Source organism: Scyliorhinus torazame, chromosome 18 (genome assembly GCF_047496885.1).
Source record: "Scyliorhinus torazame isolate Kashiwa2021f chromosome 18, sScyTor2.1, whole genome shotgun sequence".
Taxonomy (NCBI): domain Eukaryota; kingdom Metazoa; phylum Chordata; class Chondrichthyes; order Carcharhiniformes; family Scyliorhinidae; genus Scyliorhinus; species Scyliorhinus torazame.
In genome coordinates, this window is record NC_092724.1 from 135,392,661 (window position 1) to 135,413,554 (window position 20,894).

Consider the following 20,894-nt stretch of genomic DNA (forward strand, 5'->3'; position numbering starts at 1 on the left):
CTTCCCACAACTGGCATGCCATTGGGATATGGCCTCCAGTTCTTTTCTCGGCTCCGGCCTCAGCAGAGAACCTGGCTGCAATTAGGAAAACATAAATTGTGGCAGCATCTCTCCACAATTAGCGTAATAATGGACCAAATTGATTGCCATCTGCTACCTGGCAGGCAGCCTTTGCCAAGTCACCCATCTCTGAATAGGTCACGTGGAGGCAGGAAGGTTTTGGTAACCAATCCACTGTGCTCTTTTCCAATTTTGGTTGCAGTCCCAGCTCCTAAATCAACTCCACAAGCCTGGGACAATTCAGCCCAATACCTTTATTCTGACCAAAATTCTGTTTCGATGATCTTTGTGGTGTAGCAATGGCTTTGAAATTCAATTGAGCATCAATATTTCATGAAGTTATTCTTTGCAGGAACTTTGAAAATGGATCACTTTTGTGATACACTAATATTTCCAATGTAAAATAATGTTGTGTGTTGTAATACACAAGTTACATGAAGCTGTACTATATGTGAAACCCTGCCAATGCAAGATGACTGCTGACAACAGTCTGTGCATGTGGAAAATATCAATAAATTTATTCATCATGAAAGTATTTTTGCTGTTGAAATTTTCCTGTGTTTAATTAACAAATAGACACCTCAAATAATTACTAAATTGCCCTTGCTATCACCACTAATCTTCCTGCATCTCAGCTGCAAGAAACTAGGTCAGATTTTTATTTTACAATTTTTATATCTGGAAAATGTGGGAATCTATAGTCTCAGATGGACAGTTGCATTAGTATATTTCACTAAATGTGTGATATCAACTTAAAGTCACTTACTTTGCCCAAGAAACAAAGGCTGAGATTGTCCACTCCTGCCTGCAGCTTAGCGCTGTTGTGCGTAAACCACTGTGTATTTAACTCGTATGTGATGGACAAATGACCACAAGTTGTTTTGTACAATAATACCCTTTATTCACTATCACACAATTGTTACGGTTAATCAATCACACACATGCAAGTTAAACCCTAAGCTAATACACGCAAGAAAGACCTTAATTTAACTTCCAAGTGACTGGCCTTATCTGGAGTCCACAGTCTGGCAGTGTTGAAAGTCTGTTGCTGGTCGTCGTTGTCCTTGGCTTTGGTCCTTCTGTCGATGACGTGGATGCTCTTCCACTTCGGCCATTGAAGGGTCACCATTGTTAGTTGCTGTCAAGAGAGCGAATGGTGGGCTGTGCAGTACCTTTTATCCCCAGGTGTTTGCGCCCTTTTGGGCGGTCCCAGGTGAATGTCCAATGAATCGATCAGGGCTTGATCACCCTGATCGATAATGTCCAATTACGATCCGCTACCTTGATGGCAGAGCGTGTTCCTACCGGCCATGACTGTTGGCTCCCAAGGCAGTGTAGGCCCTCTCAATTAAGGAAAACAGACGCCACCAAGTCTGCTACTTTATGTCGATTTCCATTTAAGCCCATTGTTCCGGGAATGGCTTCTTAACGGCCTTTTTCCTGGGCTGTTAGAAAAGTCTGAGCTGCAGCTTTTTGTTTATTTGCAAGCTCAGCCTGTCTGTCTCTGAACTTGACCACTTTTCCCAGCGTCCTTTGCCGGACACCATTTTAGGCGGCCAGAGCGCAATGGCAGTGGGAGGGGAAAATATCATGCGAGTCAAAAACTCAGTTTCCCATTGACAGGAAAACAAGTTGTGATTGTCTACTGCAGACTTCTGTGACAGGTTGCATTTTCCACTGAGCCGTGTCAGGAAGGCCATTTGAATATATTAGAATATAATTTTAAAAACAAATTTAGAGTATCCAATTCTTTTTGTCCAATTAAGGGGCAATTTAGTGTGGCCAATTCACTGACCCTACACATCTTTTGGGATGTGGGGGTGAGACACACGCAGATACGGGGAGAATGTGCAAACTCCAAACGGACAATGACCTGGGCTGGGATCGAACCCGGGTCCTCTATGCCGTAGGCAGCAGTGCTAACCACTGCACCACCATGCTGCCCCTATATTAAAATATAACAAACAATTATCAAGGCAGCACCCTGGAATCACACCACAAAACTGGATCAAAAGGCCATGTCGGTTTCTAATTAGACCCGATAGAAGCGATGTGAGGGGAGCAGCACCACCCAATGACCCAGCCCCACCATTTCTTCCTGTTGGGCTCACAGCAGCAATCGCCGGTGGACTTTCACTCGCCCCCTTCTTTCCAGGACCTTTCTTCTGGGACTTCCCCAAACTCCTTATGACTTCCCACACTAACTCATCCAAAATTACCCCTGAGACTGGGCATAAAAGTCCAAAAACCAGAGACACTAGCAGGAGCCACCTAATGTGCGACCTCCACCTACATGTCAACACCGTAAGTCCCCAGAGGGTGGGGGCAAGTTAAAGTGGGAGGGATTAGGAATTAGATATTGGTTAACCAGTTGTATTTTCCACATATTTCATTATAGTTCTAGATATAAATAAAAATTAATTGATTTAAATTTACATACCTGGTGACTGTAATTATTGGGCAGCCAAAGGCTTTGACAATTTTTCTGAGAAGTATTGGTTAATTCAATTATGTAGCGACTCCATAAAACCATAACACATTGGAGCAGAATTAGGCCATTCGGCCCTTTGGGTCTGCTCTGCCCTTCAATCATGGCTGATATTTTCTCATCCCCATTCTCCTGCCTTCTCCCCATAACCCCTGATCCTCTTATTAATCAAGAACCTATCTATCTCTGTTTTGAAGACACTGTGATTTGGCCTCCACAGCCTTCTGCGGCAAAGAGTTCCACAGATTCACCACCCTCTGACTGAAGACATTCCTCCTCATCTCTGTCCCTTTAGTCTGAGATTGTGTCCTCTAGTTCTAGTTTTTCCTACAAGTGGAAACTTCCTCTCCACATCCACTCTATCCAGGCCTCGCAGTATCCTGTAAGTTTCAATAAGATACCCCCTCATCCTTCTAAACTCCAAACGAGTACAGACCCAGAGTACTCAACCGCTCCTGATCCTCATATGGCAATCTCTTCATTCCAAGGATCATTCTTGTGAACCTCCTTTGGACCCTTTCCAAGGTCAGCACATCCTTCCTTCGATATGGGGCCCAAAACCAAATGGGGTCAGCCAGAGCCTTATACAGCCCCAGAAGTACATCCCTGTTCTTGTATTCCAGCCCTCTCGACCTGAATGCTAACAATGCATTTGCCTTCCTAACTGCCAACTAAACCTGGATGTCAAATTTAAGAGAATCTTGAACAAGAACTCCCAAGTCCCTTTGTGTTTTTGATACCCGAAGCTTTTTCTATTTAGAAAATAGTCTATGCCTCCATTCTTCCAACCAAAGTGCATAACGTCACACTTTTCCATATTTTTTTCCATCTGCCACTTCTTTGCCCACTCTCCTAGCCTGTCCAAGACTTTCTGCAGCTCCTCTACTTCCTCAATACTACCCGTCCCTCTACATATCTTTCTTTCATCTGCAAACTTAGCAACGGTGCCTTCAGTTCCTTCTTCCAAATCGTTAATGTTTTTTGTGAAAAGTTGTGGTCCCAACACCGACGCTTGAGGCACACCACTAGTCACCGGCTACCATCCTGAAAAAGATCCCTTTATCCTCAAGCTCTGCCTTCTGCCAGTCAGCCAATCCTCTATCAATGCCAGTATTTTACCCTTAAAACCATGGGTTCTTAACTTATTTAACAGCCTCCTATACGGTACCTTGTCAAAGACCTTTTGGAAATCTAAATAGATCACGTTGACTGGTTCTCCTTTGTCTAACTTCCTTTTTACCTCCTCAAAGATTTGTCAGACACGACCTCCCTTTGACAAAGCCGTGCTGACTCAGTCCTATTTTATCATGCACTTCCAAATACTCCGCAATCTTATCTTTAATAGACTCCAAAATCTTACCAATGACTGAAGTCAGGTGAACCAGGCTATAATTTCCCATCTTCTGCCTCCCTCCCTTCTTAAAGAGGGGTGTTACATAAGCCATTTTCCAGTCCCCTGGGACCCTCTCTGCCTCCAGTGATTCCAGGAAGATCACAACCAATGCCTCCACAATCTCCTCAGCTAACTCGTTTAGAACCCTGGGGTGTAGTCCATCCTCCAGGTGATTTATCCACCTTCAGACCTTTCAGTTTCCCCAGAACCTTCTCCTTAGTGATGGCCACTATACTCACCTCTGCCCCCTGATTCTCCTGAAGTTCTGGTGTCCCACTGGTGTCTTCCACCGTGAAGACTGATGCAAAGTAACTATTCGGTTCCTCTGCCATTTCCTTGTTTCCTATTACTACTTCTCCAGCCTCATTTTCCAGTGGTCCAATGTCAATTATTGTGTCTCTCCTTTTATATATTGCAAAAAAAACTCTTGCTATCTTCTTTTATATTACTAGCTAGCTTACACTCACATTTCATCTTCTCCCCCCTTATTGCTTTTTTAGTTGTCCTCTGCACGATTTTAAAGACCTCCCAATCCTCTGGCTTCCCAATAATCCTCACCACCTTGTATGCTTTTTCTTTCGCTTTTATGGTGTCCTTGACTTCCCTCGTAGGCCATAGATGCCTCGTTCACCCCTTAGCATGTTTCCTCCTCCTTGGGATAAATTTATTTTGTGCCTCACAAATAACCCCCAAAAACCCATGCCATTGCTGTTCCACTGTCTTCCCTGCTAGGCTCCTCTTCCAATCAACTCTGGTCAGCTCCTCCCTCATGTCTTTGTAGTAACTTTCATTCAATTGTAATACCATTACATCCGATTCTAGCTTTTCCCTCTCAAATTGCAGGGTAAATTCTATCATATTGTGGTCACTGCCCCCTAAGAGTTCCTTCACCTTAAGTTCCCTAATCAGGTCTGCCTCATTTCACATCACCAAATCCAGAATTGCTTGTTCCCTAGTGGTCTGTACCACAAGCTGCTCCAAAAACTCCATCTCATAGACATTCCACAAATTCCTTTTCTCGGGTCAAGGGGGGCTGGAACTGACAGCACCCTAGCCCAGGTGTTGTAACACTGTTCAGTCCACTGAATTAATTATATGTGAATTGGAATAAATGCCGGTCATCCAAATGTCTGGCCAATTCCATCTCATTGCAGGAGGTTTACTAAGATAGGGAAAGGAGGGTATGGTAAGGATACTGTGACACTGAGAGTGTTCATAACCATGGCCATGATTGAAATGAAAATGAAATGAAAATCGCTTATTGTCACAAGTAGGCTTCAAATGAAGTTACTGTGAAAAGCCCCTATTCGCCACATTCCGGCACCTGTTTGGGGAGGCTGGTACGGGAATTGAACCGTGCTGCTGGCCTGCTTTAAAAGCCAGCTCTTTAGCCCTGTGCTAAACCAGCCCCGACTGTATTGGCTAATAGGTGCCCTTACTTTAAGCAAGCCCATAAAGCCACCGTCACTCACTAGTCAGTGACAGAAAAGGAACCTTTGTAGTCTGCCGCTAACTCATGTCATTTCAACGATGCAACAATGAGGAGAACGTGAAAACAGACAGGAGTGGGTATGCCCTTGGAGTGTGTCCTTTAGGATTGCAGACCCTCAGTGATGACAGAGAGCACATGAAGATAAAGAAGAGGTTACCCTTCTCCATGTGCACCTACATTTCGCCTTGTACACTACACCTTCAACTTTCCACAAAGCAGACAAGTCAGGGGACAACATGAGCCCCCATCTTACATAACCAAGAAAGGACACCATTTGTACTCATAATGCTAGTCAACAACATGTCTCACATAAGCACTTTTTTCACAGGTGATACATCACATGTCAGGGAGGAACTGTGAAGGAACACATATTGCGACGACATGGCTTCATGCAACATGGACCACAGGCACATGATGCAAGATCAGTGATAAGTAGGAGCAGGCAACATGGTGTGACCCCCTAATAAACCACAACACAACTCAACATACAGAGGAGGTACACACAAGAGATGTGGAATGGGTGCAATTGTATTTACATAGGCGGAAAGTATATACATGTGTTGTGCCAAGTTGTGCTACTTCTATTTCTTGATCTTCCGAGACCTGCTGCTATATCTTGGTGCTTGCCTCACATCCACAGTGGATGAGGGGGAAGCTTGCTGACTTCTAGCCATGTTGTGTGTGATGACTTTGGCGGGCATCCTTTGGAGGGCTGAGAGTTGGATGGTCCCAATCGGCTTTGGGTCTACTGCTGTGGGGCAGGTGCATACTTCTCAGTGTGTGGAGCTGGAGGTGATGGGGTTACAGGCAGAGGTGACTGGGATCAGTTGGACACTCTCGTGTCATCTGGGAGGATCGCTCCATGTGTAGCTGTTGGTTATCATCTCTATGGGTGGTCAAGGGCCTTTGGCTGACTCCCTGAGGAGAAGGGAAAATCCCACCCAAAGAGAATAACATTAAGTGCATATGGTGTAGATCAAGATGCTAGAGAAACTACTCCTCACTGTTATATTCCATCATTTATGGAGAAGTAAAGCACAACAAGGGTGGAATGGATTTTATAAAAAGGGAGAAATGTAGAGAACAGCAGGCCTGAGATGAACGTGAGAATACATGAATATTTTTGAGATTTTATTTCCTTTGTTAACGTTGGAGAATTTTTAGTACTTTACAGAATTTTCCCTTAGGAGTTTTGTAGAATCCATGATATGGCATGTATTTATTTTTAGTTGTAGGAAGAGAGATTTTCCTCATAGCACAACAATTTTGTCATCGACTGTCCATATAATTATATATTATATAAAAGATAATGTGTAGGAAACGTATTCTGTGAACAATGGCTCTTTTAAACCAGGTACATTTCATAGAATCCATAGAACCCCTGCAGTGCAGTAGGAGGCCATTCGGCCCATCGTGTCGACAGCAACCCACCGAAAGAGCACTCTATCTAGGCCCACTCCCCTGCCCTATCCCCACAACCCCGTTCATTGATCATGGCCAATCCACCTATTCTACACCTATTTGTGGCAGACCTTTCAATTTTTATTAATGAAAATATATCTCTGCTTATAATGTCCCCAAGTGGCTCAGGTGGAAACATTAATGGGGAGAACTTTTACTTAGCACTCTACTGAACAATATGAGTATGCGTCAATGGTTTAGGTTGCATCTGTGATGCCAGTTAAAGTTTTAACATTTCTGCCTTCATTCCTCTGATAGCTCAAAGGGTAAATGCACTTCCTAAGCCGTGCAGAGCAGGAAAGTCCTATACTTGTTCCTCATCGAAGAGGGTCATATTAGGAATATTATTATAATTGCTTTAAGTGAACCAGGGCCTGAAAATATGAAAAAATCAGCATTTCCATTCTTGATTACTATCCACCAATCTCTGCTGACAAACTGTGAGTATGTGGGCACTGCATCAGCTTGATACCTGCCAATATATCACAATACAGAAAGTATTCTTTTTATGTTCTAACATTTTCCCAAAATAATAATCATTGAAGAAAAATAACAAACTAGTTGTATATGTCTTTTCTTGAAACAACGTTTAAAGTATCAGGCTCAAAACACTCAAAACAGCTCTCGACTATTGTATAATTGATGAAATATTTTGCTAAGTATAAAAAATGTTCAATGTGTTGAGCAAATGTCTCTATTAATCTGAGATTCACAATAAAGTCAAACGTCAGGGACAGGGGAAACAAAGATAAAATTAATGTATTCCAACATCGTGAACAAGGCATATCAGAAAAAACCCTCACATAACAGCAAAGTACCGTATACAGAGAAACACACATATAAAACAATAACATTGTAGACAGAGCGCAAATTTGGCAAAATATCAACTATAAAGAGCTTAAACCACTTAAAGAATTGTACAAATGTACCGATTCATATAAACAAATTTAACTGAAAAATTCACACTTTTAACTGATAATGATAAAGAATATAGCAATATTTAAGTCTACATTTCAGAGCAGGATTTCCACCACACAGCAGAAAATATCACAGCATGTGAATAGTATTGTGATATTTTTCATAAAACCAGTTCAGACCTTTGGACTCAGCGTCAGAACAGAAAGTAAACATAGGCAAAACAATGGGGCAGTTTTCTTCACAAACACTTTGCATGTTGACAAAAGTCAGATTTACCACAAGAAGTTGAAATATTATGTAGAAGAACATCCCTCAGTTTGGACCTAACATATTGACACATCTGTCTATCATCCATAACATGGACATAAAATTGAAGTATGAAACTGTCTACTACTTCAGAATATTGATTTCTAAAATAATTAAATTTTCTTCATGATTTTGAATTACATAGAATTAAAAACAATAGTACCATTTCAGAAAGCTTAAGAAAATATATAAAAACACTTTTTTGTATAAAGATCACAAATATCATCAAAAAAGGACTGGTTAACATTTGCAGTTGCCATTTCCCCTTTTGGCCACCATTTGCGTTCAGGGATTTTTCTTTTTAACTTCTTGTTGGTAGCATCAGATTCTATGATGGAAGTTTTTGGGTAGCCAGAGAAAAATAAACTTTTATAATACCCTCCAGGTTAGACTAAAATCCATGTACCGAAGGTGAAAGGACACTTATCAAAGAGAGAACACTTTTGTTCTTTCTGCCACAAATGCAGACACTGTGATGAAAGAATAAACAATGCAATGGATTTGTGTTTGTCAATTGCCAAGGAATGAAACATTTCCTATTTTGTATATTTGGGTTAATTTTAACTGCGACCACCTGGTGTAATGCAGCACTAATAGCCGGGTATAATGCAGCACTAATAGCCTGGTATTGGATCTGCCTATTTACCCAGTAAAGCAGTCACCACAATCCTATCAGGGGCCTTGAGATAGGTGGCTAGAGTGCCTGCCTATTTCAGATGAAAGGCCAGATATAATACATGAACAGGTCCTATATTGTATATGGGACCACACTTGCAATTTTGGTGTAAAAATTAATCGAAAAGGCATTGAGTGGCCTAACTAGTGGTTCTCATGGTAACTACTGGAAGACACCTTTTAGTGGGGTCAGAAGGGTAGTTGGTTTGTCACATGGACCCCAATGCAAATTAGATCTGGGCCTCAAAATGGCTTGGGTCTCACAGCAGCAGTGATGGCAAGAGACACATGTTCTGCCCACTATCTGGCCATTTTGTGCCAGAATTGAAAAACAACCCATCAGATCATTGTACCAAGCACTCATGGATTAGTCATTGCATTCACCAACAGCAAGGTAAAGATCCCTTCTGTCACAATAACTCGGTAATCCCCGCTGCAATAATGCAAATAATTCACTTCTAATTGTTTATATGTTTTGTCAAATCAAGAGTGTCAATTTGTGGCAATTGAAGACTTAATGTTGCCATTATTAAAATCACCAAGGACTTTGGAGAAGTTCATTCTAATGATATAGACTGAAATGAAATGCAGATCTTAGAGATTAAGAAAAGTGCTAACTCATCTTGCCACTTGTTGCATTTGTCCCATAAGTTTTTTAAAATTCTTTGTCAGGATCTCAACAGCATCACTATCTGCTGGATGTTCTTGATTTCCAAAGCTCTGAAATTTCTTCCCTAAATGCCTCTGCCTAACTCACTTTCCTTCTTTAAGACACTCCTCAAAAAACCTTCTCTTTGTCTTTGGTCATCTATCCTAATATCTCCTAATGCGACACAGTGTCATATCTTGTTTTCTAATACTGTTATCGTGAGACATTTATTATGTTAAAAGTTCAATGTGAATACAAGTTGTTTCTTTCAAGGAAAACACACTAAACAGGACTTTGGTGATTTCTGACTCCCTTAAAGTAATTTGTATGGCGTACAAAATTGATTTTAAAAATCTCACCATTCCATGTATAGCACCATTAACAAACTGAAACACAAATTGTATTTTTTAAATTCTTAAGTGTTCTCTCTGTCAGTGTGCAGGTTAAGTAATATATTGTTCAAAATTTGAAAAAAAAACTTTCCACGGTTCAATGATGGATTTGAGAGTACACTGTGTGCCACTTCTAGTCTTCCACCATCTCTAGAAAGTACTTGATTGAGATGGAGACAACATAAATAGATTGGTGGTTTAATTCTACACTCATTATATACTTTGTTTTATTGGCCTGTGCAAATCTTTAGTTTTTAATATTTAATTTGAGACCTCCTTCATGACTTGCAAACACATGAGATAAAATGGCTGATCATTTTCCTATCAAATGTTTGGCACTGGCTGGAAGAAAACACTAGCCTGTGTCCATTCTTTTGTAACAAACATAATTAGATTCATTTGTCTTGCTTTTGTAAATAATGACAAATAAAATTACATCATAAACCTTAAGAACAAAACTTGAACTATTGACAACCATCATCTGAACTCTGACATAACATGAGTTTCTTGAAGTCTCTTCAAAGTAATGTGTACCTTTTTCAATATGTGTATGCATTATAGGTGGGAGGGTGGGAAAACTGAATAATTTGGTTGTCAACTGTCAATGTGTCTCATGCTCTTGATTCATGACAGTATTCACACTAAAAATGGACCACTGTTATAACAGTGGTTTTCATCATTGAGGTGGGTACTGGGAGTTGGGAAAATTCCCACTCTCCCTTTCCACCTCGGAAAAAAGTGCCAGAAAGATGGGTATTTCACTGTGGGGGTATGGGCACAGACTGCAGTCCGGCCTGCAAACCCAGGAAAAAATCTGGAGGCAGCCACAGAAACTGTTGGGTGCCAATTTGGGTGGTTAAAAGGCCCTCCTTGGGACTTCGCCCAGTTATAACCCGTCATCCCTCACATCCCCTTACCCGTCACACATCCCCATCTGTGCCACTTCATGTTCCCATCCACCCCCATACCAAGGTATGTCCACCAATTCCCTGTGCTCTCATACGCTATGCCAAAGTATGGCCCCCACTCGCCCTTGTGGCCCCTTTTGTCAAGCTATGGCACTTCCATGCTCATTCACTCCAAACTGACAATACGATATGTAAAAAAAGGTTTAAATAAAAGTCATTCATTGATAAGTTTCCACTTTCTCAAAAAACCTGCATCCCAGCTTGGTATGGCAACTGCTTGGCCCAAGACCGTAATAAACTATAGAGAGTCGTGACTGCAGCCCAGTCGATCACACAAACCTGCCTCCCATCCATTGACTCTGTCTACACCTCTCGCTGCCTTGGGAAAGTGAGCAGCATAATCAAAGACCCCTTCCACCCAGGTTTTTTGGGCAGAAGATATAAAAGTCTGAGAACAAACACTCACAGATCCAAAAACAGCTTATTCCCCCCTGTTACCACTCCTGAATGGCCCTCTAATGGACTGAACTGATCTCTGTGCACATCTTCTCTAATGTTGTAGCCCTATACTCCGTATGCTTCACCCAGTGTCTGTGTCTATGTATTTACATTGTGTAATTATCATATGTCCTATGTTTTTCATGTATGGAACGATGTGCCTGGACTGTGCAAAACAATACTTCTCACTGTACCTCGGTACACATGACAATAAACCTAAATCTAAAACTACAGGCCAATAACATTGTCAATCATCTACACCCTATAAAGTATCAATAGCTGAAACTTCAAGCAGTGGAAACTGTCAGATCTCAGGCTGAAAGAACAACACTCAAAGTCAGATTTAACCGCAAGAACAGCATCATTTAATCTGTCATGTTGGCTAACTCCCTAACATGTGCTATCTGATGTTCAACCCTCAGGTCAGATAACTCCATATGTAATAAAGATTGTACCTTACAGTGCCTTATTCGAGTACCATATAGTATCTAATGGTCAAGTCCACAGACATAATCAGCTAACATCATTACATCGCTCCTTTATTAGACCAAAACATTTCCATGGATTTTCCTGCTTGGTGTATGTAGCTTGGACTCCAACCCTTACTAAACATACAGCAATAAATTTGGGCAACAAACTTAACTAATCATTATTTCCCTAGTTCACTGAGTAAATTAATTTCTTCATGTCAGTTGGTTCAGTGCATCACAGTCGAATAGTTTCAGACCTTTGTTCAATATTTCACTTACTGGAACTGTTATTTCTCTTTCACTATTTAACTGTGGCATCCCTTGTGATAATCATCAGCTTATAAATTGATGCTCTTTAATGCTTCAATCCAATTGCTTTCTCATGTCCCTGTAAACATCACAAACAGGAACTTCAAAATCGAATAGGCACGTGTTTTGGGTCTAGATTTTCTTTTTTTGAACAGAAAATCATGTTGTTTTACAACCTAAATCATTGCTCCAAACTGATTTCCAATGTTATGTTCTGTATCTAAATCATAGAAAATCTTCACACTGCTCTGGTGGTCTCATCCCACATCATGATCTGTCTGCTGTCTCAAGAACTCTGGTCATTGCATCAGGGTTAAGAAGTGTGGTCGTCCCCTCTGGAACCCAATGTTTTTCCTTCTGGATAGCAAGTTGTCTGTCTGCCTGCCATTAGCATTGTTGGCTTGGATTTCAGGAATGCTGGATGTCAGCTTCACCTCAGCCCCTACATATGTTTCATCTGCTGCCATGTCTTTATCACCATGATACTTTTTGACAAATGAAGAATTTCAGTCATACAGTACTCCTTCTGACAACTGCATTGCCACACCGTTTCCCTCCTTGGCAATTACAATGTATAGCTAAGGGTAAAATAGTGTACCCATCTTACTCGGACTCTTCCCATTTCAACTGTACTTCATCACCTGGCATCACACCGGATTGTAATCTTCATAAAACCTTGCAGGACCTTTCGACTCTGCATCATGATCTCAAACCTCAGAATCAATACTGATGTCCCTCAGCTCTGGCATCTTGGTGTGTATTTTTCATCCAAGTAGCAGTTCAACTGGGTCGTAGTTTGTGGTGTTGCTCTATACATGGCCGCATATGACAGAAACACCTTCTTCCAAACTTTGCCCTCAGCCTGTGCAATCCTCATCCGTTTCTCTGAGGATTGGTTTTGTCATCCCAATTCCCCATTTTGGGGTTACTCCAAGATAGTGAATGCCTATGAATTGCATGTAATCTGCAAAGGTCTGTGAAATGAATTGTGGTCAATTCCCTGAATAATGTGACTGGTAGGCCATGCCTTGCAAATATTTCAGCCAATGCAGACACCATTTTCTCTGCTGTTGGAGACTTCATCACAACATACTCATAGTAATGGCTATAGTAGTCAATCACCACTAGCATGGACTCTTCTGATTGAATTGGGCATAAGACGTCCACTGATACATCGATCCATGTCAAGCCAGTAACAATGTTCTGTATGCTGATTCTGGTGGATTGGGTCTACTGACAAGTTAATATGTATTACATGATTTGACAAACTGCTTCATGTCCTTCTCCATCCTTGCCACTATGAAAATGAAATGAAATGAAACTTTGGTTCATATACTTTGGTTTGTAAGATTTGCTTAGTACCAGCTGTTCCCAAGTGACTCCCTAGTATCACCAGTCTAGGCCTAAAGTTTTGTGGCACTACAAGTTTGCTACCTCTGAGAGTACCCTTCCCAATTTTGCACAATTTATCTCGCATAGCAATGTACACCATGAATGGGCACTTTTCCCAGTTTCCAGTTGGGATTCTTTGTCTGATGTCATCCAATTCTGGACTTTTGTCTGACACTCTTTCAATCTCTCTAGTTATCATTGCTCTGGGTGTAGCGTGAACTGTCACAGACCATACAAATGATTCAGCTTCCTTCTCTAGTAAGGATCTGTGTGTTTGATCCTCCCTCAAAGAATAAATCATTCTAATGGCTTGTGATCACCAATTTAGTCTCAATGCCGAGAAAGGACGCATTGAATTTCTCACATGCCCACACCAATTCGAGGGCCTCTTTTTCTTAGAAGTTTAGAATCCTTATAGTTCAGAAGGAGGCCATTCGGCCCATCAAGTCTGAACCGACCCTTCGAAAGACCACTAGGCCCAATCCCCTGTTCTATTCATGCAACCTCACCCTAAGCGGCGATTTAGCATGGCCAAGTCACGTAACCTGAACATTTTTGGACTGGGGAAGAAACTGGAGCACCCGAGGAAACCCACGCAGACATGGGGAGAATGTGCCAACTCCACACAGTCACTCGAGTTCGGAATCAAACGTGGATTCCTCGTGCTGTGAGGCAGCAGTGCTAACCACTGTGCCGCCTCTGTCTGAGAATATCTCCTTTCCACATTTATTAAAGATCTGTTCACATAGGCAATGATTCTCAGGCCTTCAGCTTACATTTGCACCAATAATGTTCCTGATCCCACAGGACTAGCATCTGCTATGACTTTTGTTGTGCATTTTGATCATGGTATCCCAGGATTCGGGTACTTGTAAAGCTGTTTTTCAAAGCTCTGAAGGTAGCTTTCTGAGTTTACGTGCTTCTGCTATTGCTTCTATCCGGTTGGATTGATTCTGCCGCTCATGAGTTTATGCCCAAGAACATTAGCTCTGTCACAGCGAGCAAGTGCTTTTCTGTATTTAGCATTAGTCCTGCTGACTGCAGTAACCAATATTAATCTCAGCCTCTTGTTATGTTCCTTGATTGGCTCTATGCCAACTGAGAAATTGGTTGTTCCTGGAAACCCTTGTATCACATTATGGATTTTGTGTTGGTAAATCTCTGGTGCCGCATTGATGTCAAATAGAAATCTCTTGTATTGGTAAAGTCCACAATGAGTGACAACAGTTGTCACCTTCCTTGAATCAGGATGAAGCTCCAGCTTGTGGTTTCACCACTTTAAGTCTAATTTGGAGAAACCTTGCTTGTTGACAACTTTTGAAAGACTTTGGCCACAGTGGGAATCAGGTGAAGTTCCCTCACTATCGCTTCATTCACCTGTCACATATCAACATGGAGTCTGACGTCGCCATTTGGTTTAAGCACAACCACAACAGGGCTCACCCATGGTGTTGGTCCTTCAACTGGCTGTGTGCTGTCTTGATAGATCAGTTCCTTGATCTTTGCCTCAACTTTCCCTCTCAGACCAAAAGGTGTTCTGTGCACAGGCTGAGCTCCAGGCTTCATGTTCTCATCAATGGTTAATCTCACTTGGCAGATATGCAACTTCCCAATTCCTTAAAACACTGGACCAAACTTCTGTCTGAGCTTCACTTAGCGTTTAACAGAATTCTCTTTAAATCCTATGTGTAGCACTGCCAAGGCTTGGGCAGTTTCTCTGTTCAGAAGGGGCTCACCATCTTCCTCAATCACTACACATTCTGCCTCTGCATTCCGATTCCCAGTTGTCACATCTGCAATGAAGCATTCAACAGTTTGAAGTGGGGTTGGATATGTATGGCTGCACAATGGTTAGTACTGTTGCGTCACAGCGCCAGGGTCCCAGGTTCGATTCCCGACTTGGGTCACTGTCTGTGCGGTGTCTCCCTGTGTTTGCGTGTTTCCTCCGGGTGCTCCGGTTTCCTCCCTCATGTCCCAAAAGACGTGCTGTTTGATAATTTGGACATTCTGAATTCTCCCTCAGTATACCCGAACAGGCGCCGAAGTGTGGCGACTAGGGGATTTTCGCAGTAACTCCATTGCAGTTAGTGTAAGCCTACTTGTGACAACAGTAAAGATTATTATTCTGAATAGTTTTTTAACATAGTTTCAATATGTGAACTTGATTCTTTGTTTTCTGTTCTTTCCACAGTGATCTGTTGGTGACATTATTGTCACTGCCTGAGTCTACAATAACGCTCACTTCAACACCGCCAGCAGTCACTCAATCCTTCTCGGGGTTGCACACGTTGACAGAAAACATGTATCTGGGATTGCTATTTGTGTCCTCACGCTCTGCATCTTCTTCAACTCATTTCACAGTTGTGCTATTTTCATATCTATTTCTTTGCATGGTTTGCTAAGCTTCTCACTCTGTTCAGCTTTGCTTCTGTACTTTTTGGCAAAATTGTCTTTATCCCCACATTTTCTGCATATTTTCTCTTGGCAGGACAGCAGGCATCTTTAGATAGTGCCCCAACTTGCCATATCTGAAACATTCTCTCTCAGACTTTTACTGTTTACATTTAAATGTATTCCATTGTGCCACTCAGTTAACTTCAATTTTTGTCGTGCCAGTAGCAAAGTTGGGACCAAGTTTAATAGTGCAAAATTGTCCATCCAATGTTTCCAATCCAGCTGTTATTTTCAAAGTGTCATCTAAAGCTAACTCACCTCCACTTTTCAGCAGCTTACGCCTCAACTTTCGACTTGCAATGCTAAACCACCTGACTCATCTGGTTATTCAGATCCATCATAACAAAATTGCAACCATCTGGCACCTGCCTCAAATGGGTCACAAATTGGGCTAATGTTTTCCCTTCTTTCTGTCTTATCTGATAGAAAACATACCTTTGGAATGTGGCATTTTGTGTCTCCAGTTGCATGACCGCTTGTGTAGCACAGAGTGTACCTTACAGTATCTTAGTGAGCATCATATCGTATCTAATACTCCAGTCTGCACACGTAATTAGTCATCATGATTGAAATCTCTTTATCTTGTGTAAATATTGTGCAATTGAGAAAAGAGATCAAACAGCTAGCACTGTCAATCAAGCTATGTTTTCCCTAGGGTTCAGGTGTTTCAGTACTCTAATGGACCTCTGAGCTCTCAGCCAAGCTTCATTATGTATTCTCGGCTGAGAGCTTAGACATCCATTAGAGTGCTGAAACATCTGAGTTCAAGGGAAAACATTGCTTGATTGATAGCTCTGGTTATCTGATTTCTTCGGTCATAGAATTTACAGTGCAGAAGGAGGCCATTGAGCCCATCGAGTCTGCACCAGGCCCTGGAAAGAGCACCCGACCTAAGCCCATACCTCCACCCTATCCCCACACCTCCACCCGTAACCCCACCCAACTTCAATTTCAATTTCACAGTATTTATTTACACCTTTTAAGATAAAGGTTTTGAGTACTTTCAGTTTCACCTGTTAATACTTTAAAAGTTTTGGATGATTGACATTCTTATTAGCCTATATTAAAAAGTTTTTTTGAGAAAGTGAAAAGTTATATATAAATGACTTTGTAAGCTTTATTTTATACATCCTATGGTAAGTATACATTGGTTCTATACAGTGTACAGTGGGTGAATGGGCATGTAGTACCATAGTTTGTTATGGGGGCATGAGGAGTGATAGGGTGTGGGTGTGGGCAGACCTTGGCATGGGGGGCATGAGACAGACAATTTGAACTTACCTTTCAAAAGTTATCCTCAATGCAGACTGTAGTTCAGGACACCTCATAAGTTGCCATGAACTATGACTCTTTGAAAAGCTGGCTTGACTCCATGAAAATTATAGAAGACTAGGACATACCTATCCTCACAACAGAGCCAGCCAAATCAGGAACAAAGAATAATACAGCACAGGAACAGGCCCTTTGGCCCTCCAAGCGTGTACCGGTCATGATACCAACCTTGGCCAAAACCCTCAGCACAGCCTTGTGCCATATCCCTGTATACCCATCCTATCCATGTACTTGTCAAGATGCCTTTTGAACACCGTTAATGTATCTGCTACCACAACCTCCCCTGGCAAAGTGTTCCAGGCACACACCACCCTCTGTTTAAAAAAACCTGCTTCGCACATCTCCTCTAAACTTTTCCCCACGGACCTTAAACCTATGCCCCCTGGTGACTGACCTCTCCACCCTGAGAAAGAGTGCCTGCCCATCCACTCTATCCATGCCCCTCATAATTTTGTCGACCTCTATCAGGTCACCCCTCAACTTCCGTCGTTCTAATGAAAACAGTCCAAGGCTATTCAACCTCTCCGCGTAGCTAACACTCTCCAGACCAAGCAACATCCTGGTAAACCTCCTCGGCACCTTCTCTAAAGCCTCCAAATCCTTCTGGTAGTGTGGCGACCAGAATTGTGCGCAATATTCCAAGTGCGGCCTTACCAATGTTCTATACAACTGCAGCATGACTTGCCAGTTTTTATACTCAATGCACCGGCCAGTTTTTATACTCAATGCACCGTCCAGTGTAAGCAAGCATTCCGTATGCTTTCTTGACTACCTTGTCCACTTGTGTTGCCACTTTCAAAGATCTGTGGACCTGCACGCCCAGATCTCTCTGACTTTCTACATTCCTAACAGATTTGTCATTTACGGTATATTTCCCCTCCATGTTAGACCTACCAAAATGCATTACCTCACATTTGTCTGGATTAAACTCCATTTGCCACTCAAGTCTCTAACCTATCTATGTCCTGCTGTATCCTCTGACAATCCTAAATACTATCTACCACTCCATCAACCTTAATGTCATCCACAAACTTATTAATCAATCGGGAGTGCAGGATGCCAGCTCGCAACCAAAATCAGCCTTAAAATCAAAATCAAAAATCCCAGCAATGGGGTCAGAATCCTACAATCGAGGCCCTTCCACCATTTTCACCCCTACACAGCCCAATTTCCATGAAAATCTAGCCCAATATGTTGTATCACAATTTAATGACTGCTCTTCCACTTGAATGAGGATGAGAAAAAGGAATTACTCAAATACAAAAAGATTTTTCCATCTTTAGGGTTTTAAAAATTGTAAAATAGCCCCATTTGAGTGTCAGCAACTATTCAACTAGATAGGCCATCAAAATCAAACAAGTAAGGGGTGGCACGGTGGCGCAGTGGTTATCACTGCTGCCTCATGGTGCCGAGGACCCAGGTTCGATCCCGGCCCCAGGCCACTGTCCATTTGGAATTTGCACATTCTCCCCGTGTCTGCGTGGGTCTCACCCCCACAACCCAAAGATGTGCAGGGTAGGTGGATTGGCCAAGCTAAATTGCCCCATAATTGGAAAATAAAAGTGAAAAAAATTAACCAAATATGTGCATTTTCCAGGTGGAGTAACAGAGTGAGGATGAGTAGCAATAAAGCTGTTTGATTTTTCTGTTCTTAAGGCCATTGCCCCACTTGAAACCTATTAAGTCAGCAGAGACTTAGGCCAGGATGTTTCTGCTCCCATTTCTGCAGGCTGGTTCAGTGATGGGCAGTGATGGGAGTGGAAAATATCACGGGAAGTGTGTTTTACTTCAGTGTAAACGTACAATACGAGTGCTGCCCCCCCAAACCGGTGACAGAGCTCGATTCCTAACGTTCAACATGGGGAACGCATTTGAATACATTTCCATGTAATTTTCAGCCCCGTATGCCGGAATCATCCCCCTGCCCTCCACATCGAAAACTCCATTCACAGCAGCAGAATGGACTGTAGCCTACTGGTCTCTGAAGGCATGCACCTGGTGAGCAGCCATCCCAGGGGATCTCAGATGAGTACAGGCTAGGTAGTCCCTGGGCACCCCCGGCACTGCTTTGTCTGTGCCAGGGAGTGCTCAGGAAGTGCCAAGGGCCACCCGGGTATTGCCAGGTTGTGTCCTGGAAGTGCCAGAGGGTGGCCCCGGGCAGTGCCAGAGCGTGGTCCAGGGTGCTTGGGTAGTGGACAGGCAGTGCCAGGAGGTGCCTGGGTAGTGCCCAAGTAGTGCCGGAGGGAAGGAGTGGGGGTGGGGTTTGATCACTGTGCGCTGGAATGGCCTTTAAAAAGTGGCACCTCGATCCTTGCATTTCTAAGTTGCATGTGGGGTGGGCGAATCAGAAGTTGCCCCTCCAGTAATGTGTTGCGGGACCTGATCCTTGATTTTTTTTTTCTAAGCCCGCCATTGGCCTTTGCTGATTTCCAGGAAAATCTCGCCCTCAGTATTTTCTTGTTTGTATGGGTCATGAGCACATCGTGCTCTGCAGTTAAGAAAACTGTGTGCCTCATGTTTCAAGTTTCAATTTTATTTTCATTCTGCATGGGACTTTTTGTTTCTGCAAGAAGTTGCTGCATTGCTATCAGTACTGAATAACTCCACTGGAATTCCTGTACATTGAAAGCAAAATTATCAAGATACTGATCAGGGAGGCAACTAAACTGGTATAGTTTAAATCCCACCCAAAACTATAGTGATCATGAATTTCACCAGCTAGACTGCCTCTGATTGGCAGTTCTTTAAACTGAAAGCATTCCCCAGTGCACATACTATACCAATTAAGTCACTTGTATTAAAAAGTACGCTTTATGCCTCCCACTTTCAATTGTGATAGTTTCTGAATTGGGATCTCATGTCGAGGAAGGTTTGCTCGCCCCAAAGGGTATTGTAACAAGCAAAATATCAGATTAAATCTTTAGTATCATATTTTGCATCTCCCAAGAACACCGTGAGTTCAGGCACATTTAGACCTGCATTAGAATTTGAATGATACAATTGCCTGTATTTTGTATGAAGTATAATTATGAGGTTAACAATTCCAATCATTATAACAGAGTAAATCAGATTGCAACTTTTGCCATCCGCATATGCAGTTAAACACAGAAATAAGGACACTGCTGCCCTAAAAGCTCTGCTCTTCCACAAACTTCACTACATGTGTATTTTACTGAGAGATTCAGTATTGAACTAAATGAAACAGTATGAATTTGGTGTGCATACCTATTGGCTCTCTCCTAAACACACCAGAAAAATTTAGGGTTTGAAGTGAATTTTTAGTCGTGTGATAAACCTTAATTACTGCCAAACAACTTCTCTGAAATAAACTTTTAGAAACATGGAGTCACATTCCTTCAGATTTTAATTGTTGGAAATGAAAAAGAAACTGAACGTTTTTAACCTTTTCTTTCTGTCTCTTCTTTCTTTAAACCCAAGTTTCTTTCCCTCGCTTTATTTTGCTTTTTAGACATAATTTTACATTGGATTAAATGTTCTAATAATATACTTCCTTGTTTGGCACTGCATGGCTCAGTGAAGAATCTTCAGTATGATTGGTTGAAAAGTCACACATGTCCAGAGTAGAGCATAGTGTTGAGCGATAAAATTGCCACTCAAAAGTCCACAATTAGTCTGTCAACAGCTGTAATGGTCAAGAGTGTGAGTTGGTCCTTTGCTGCTGATCAAAAATCTAGCC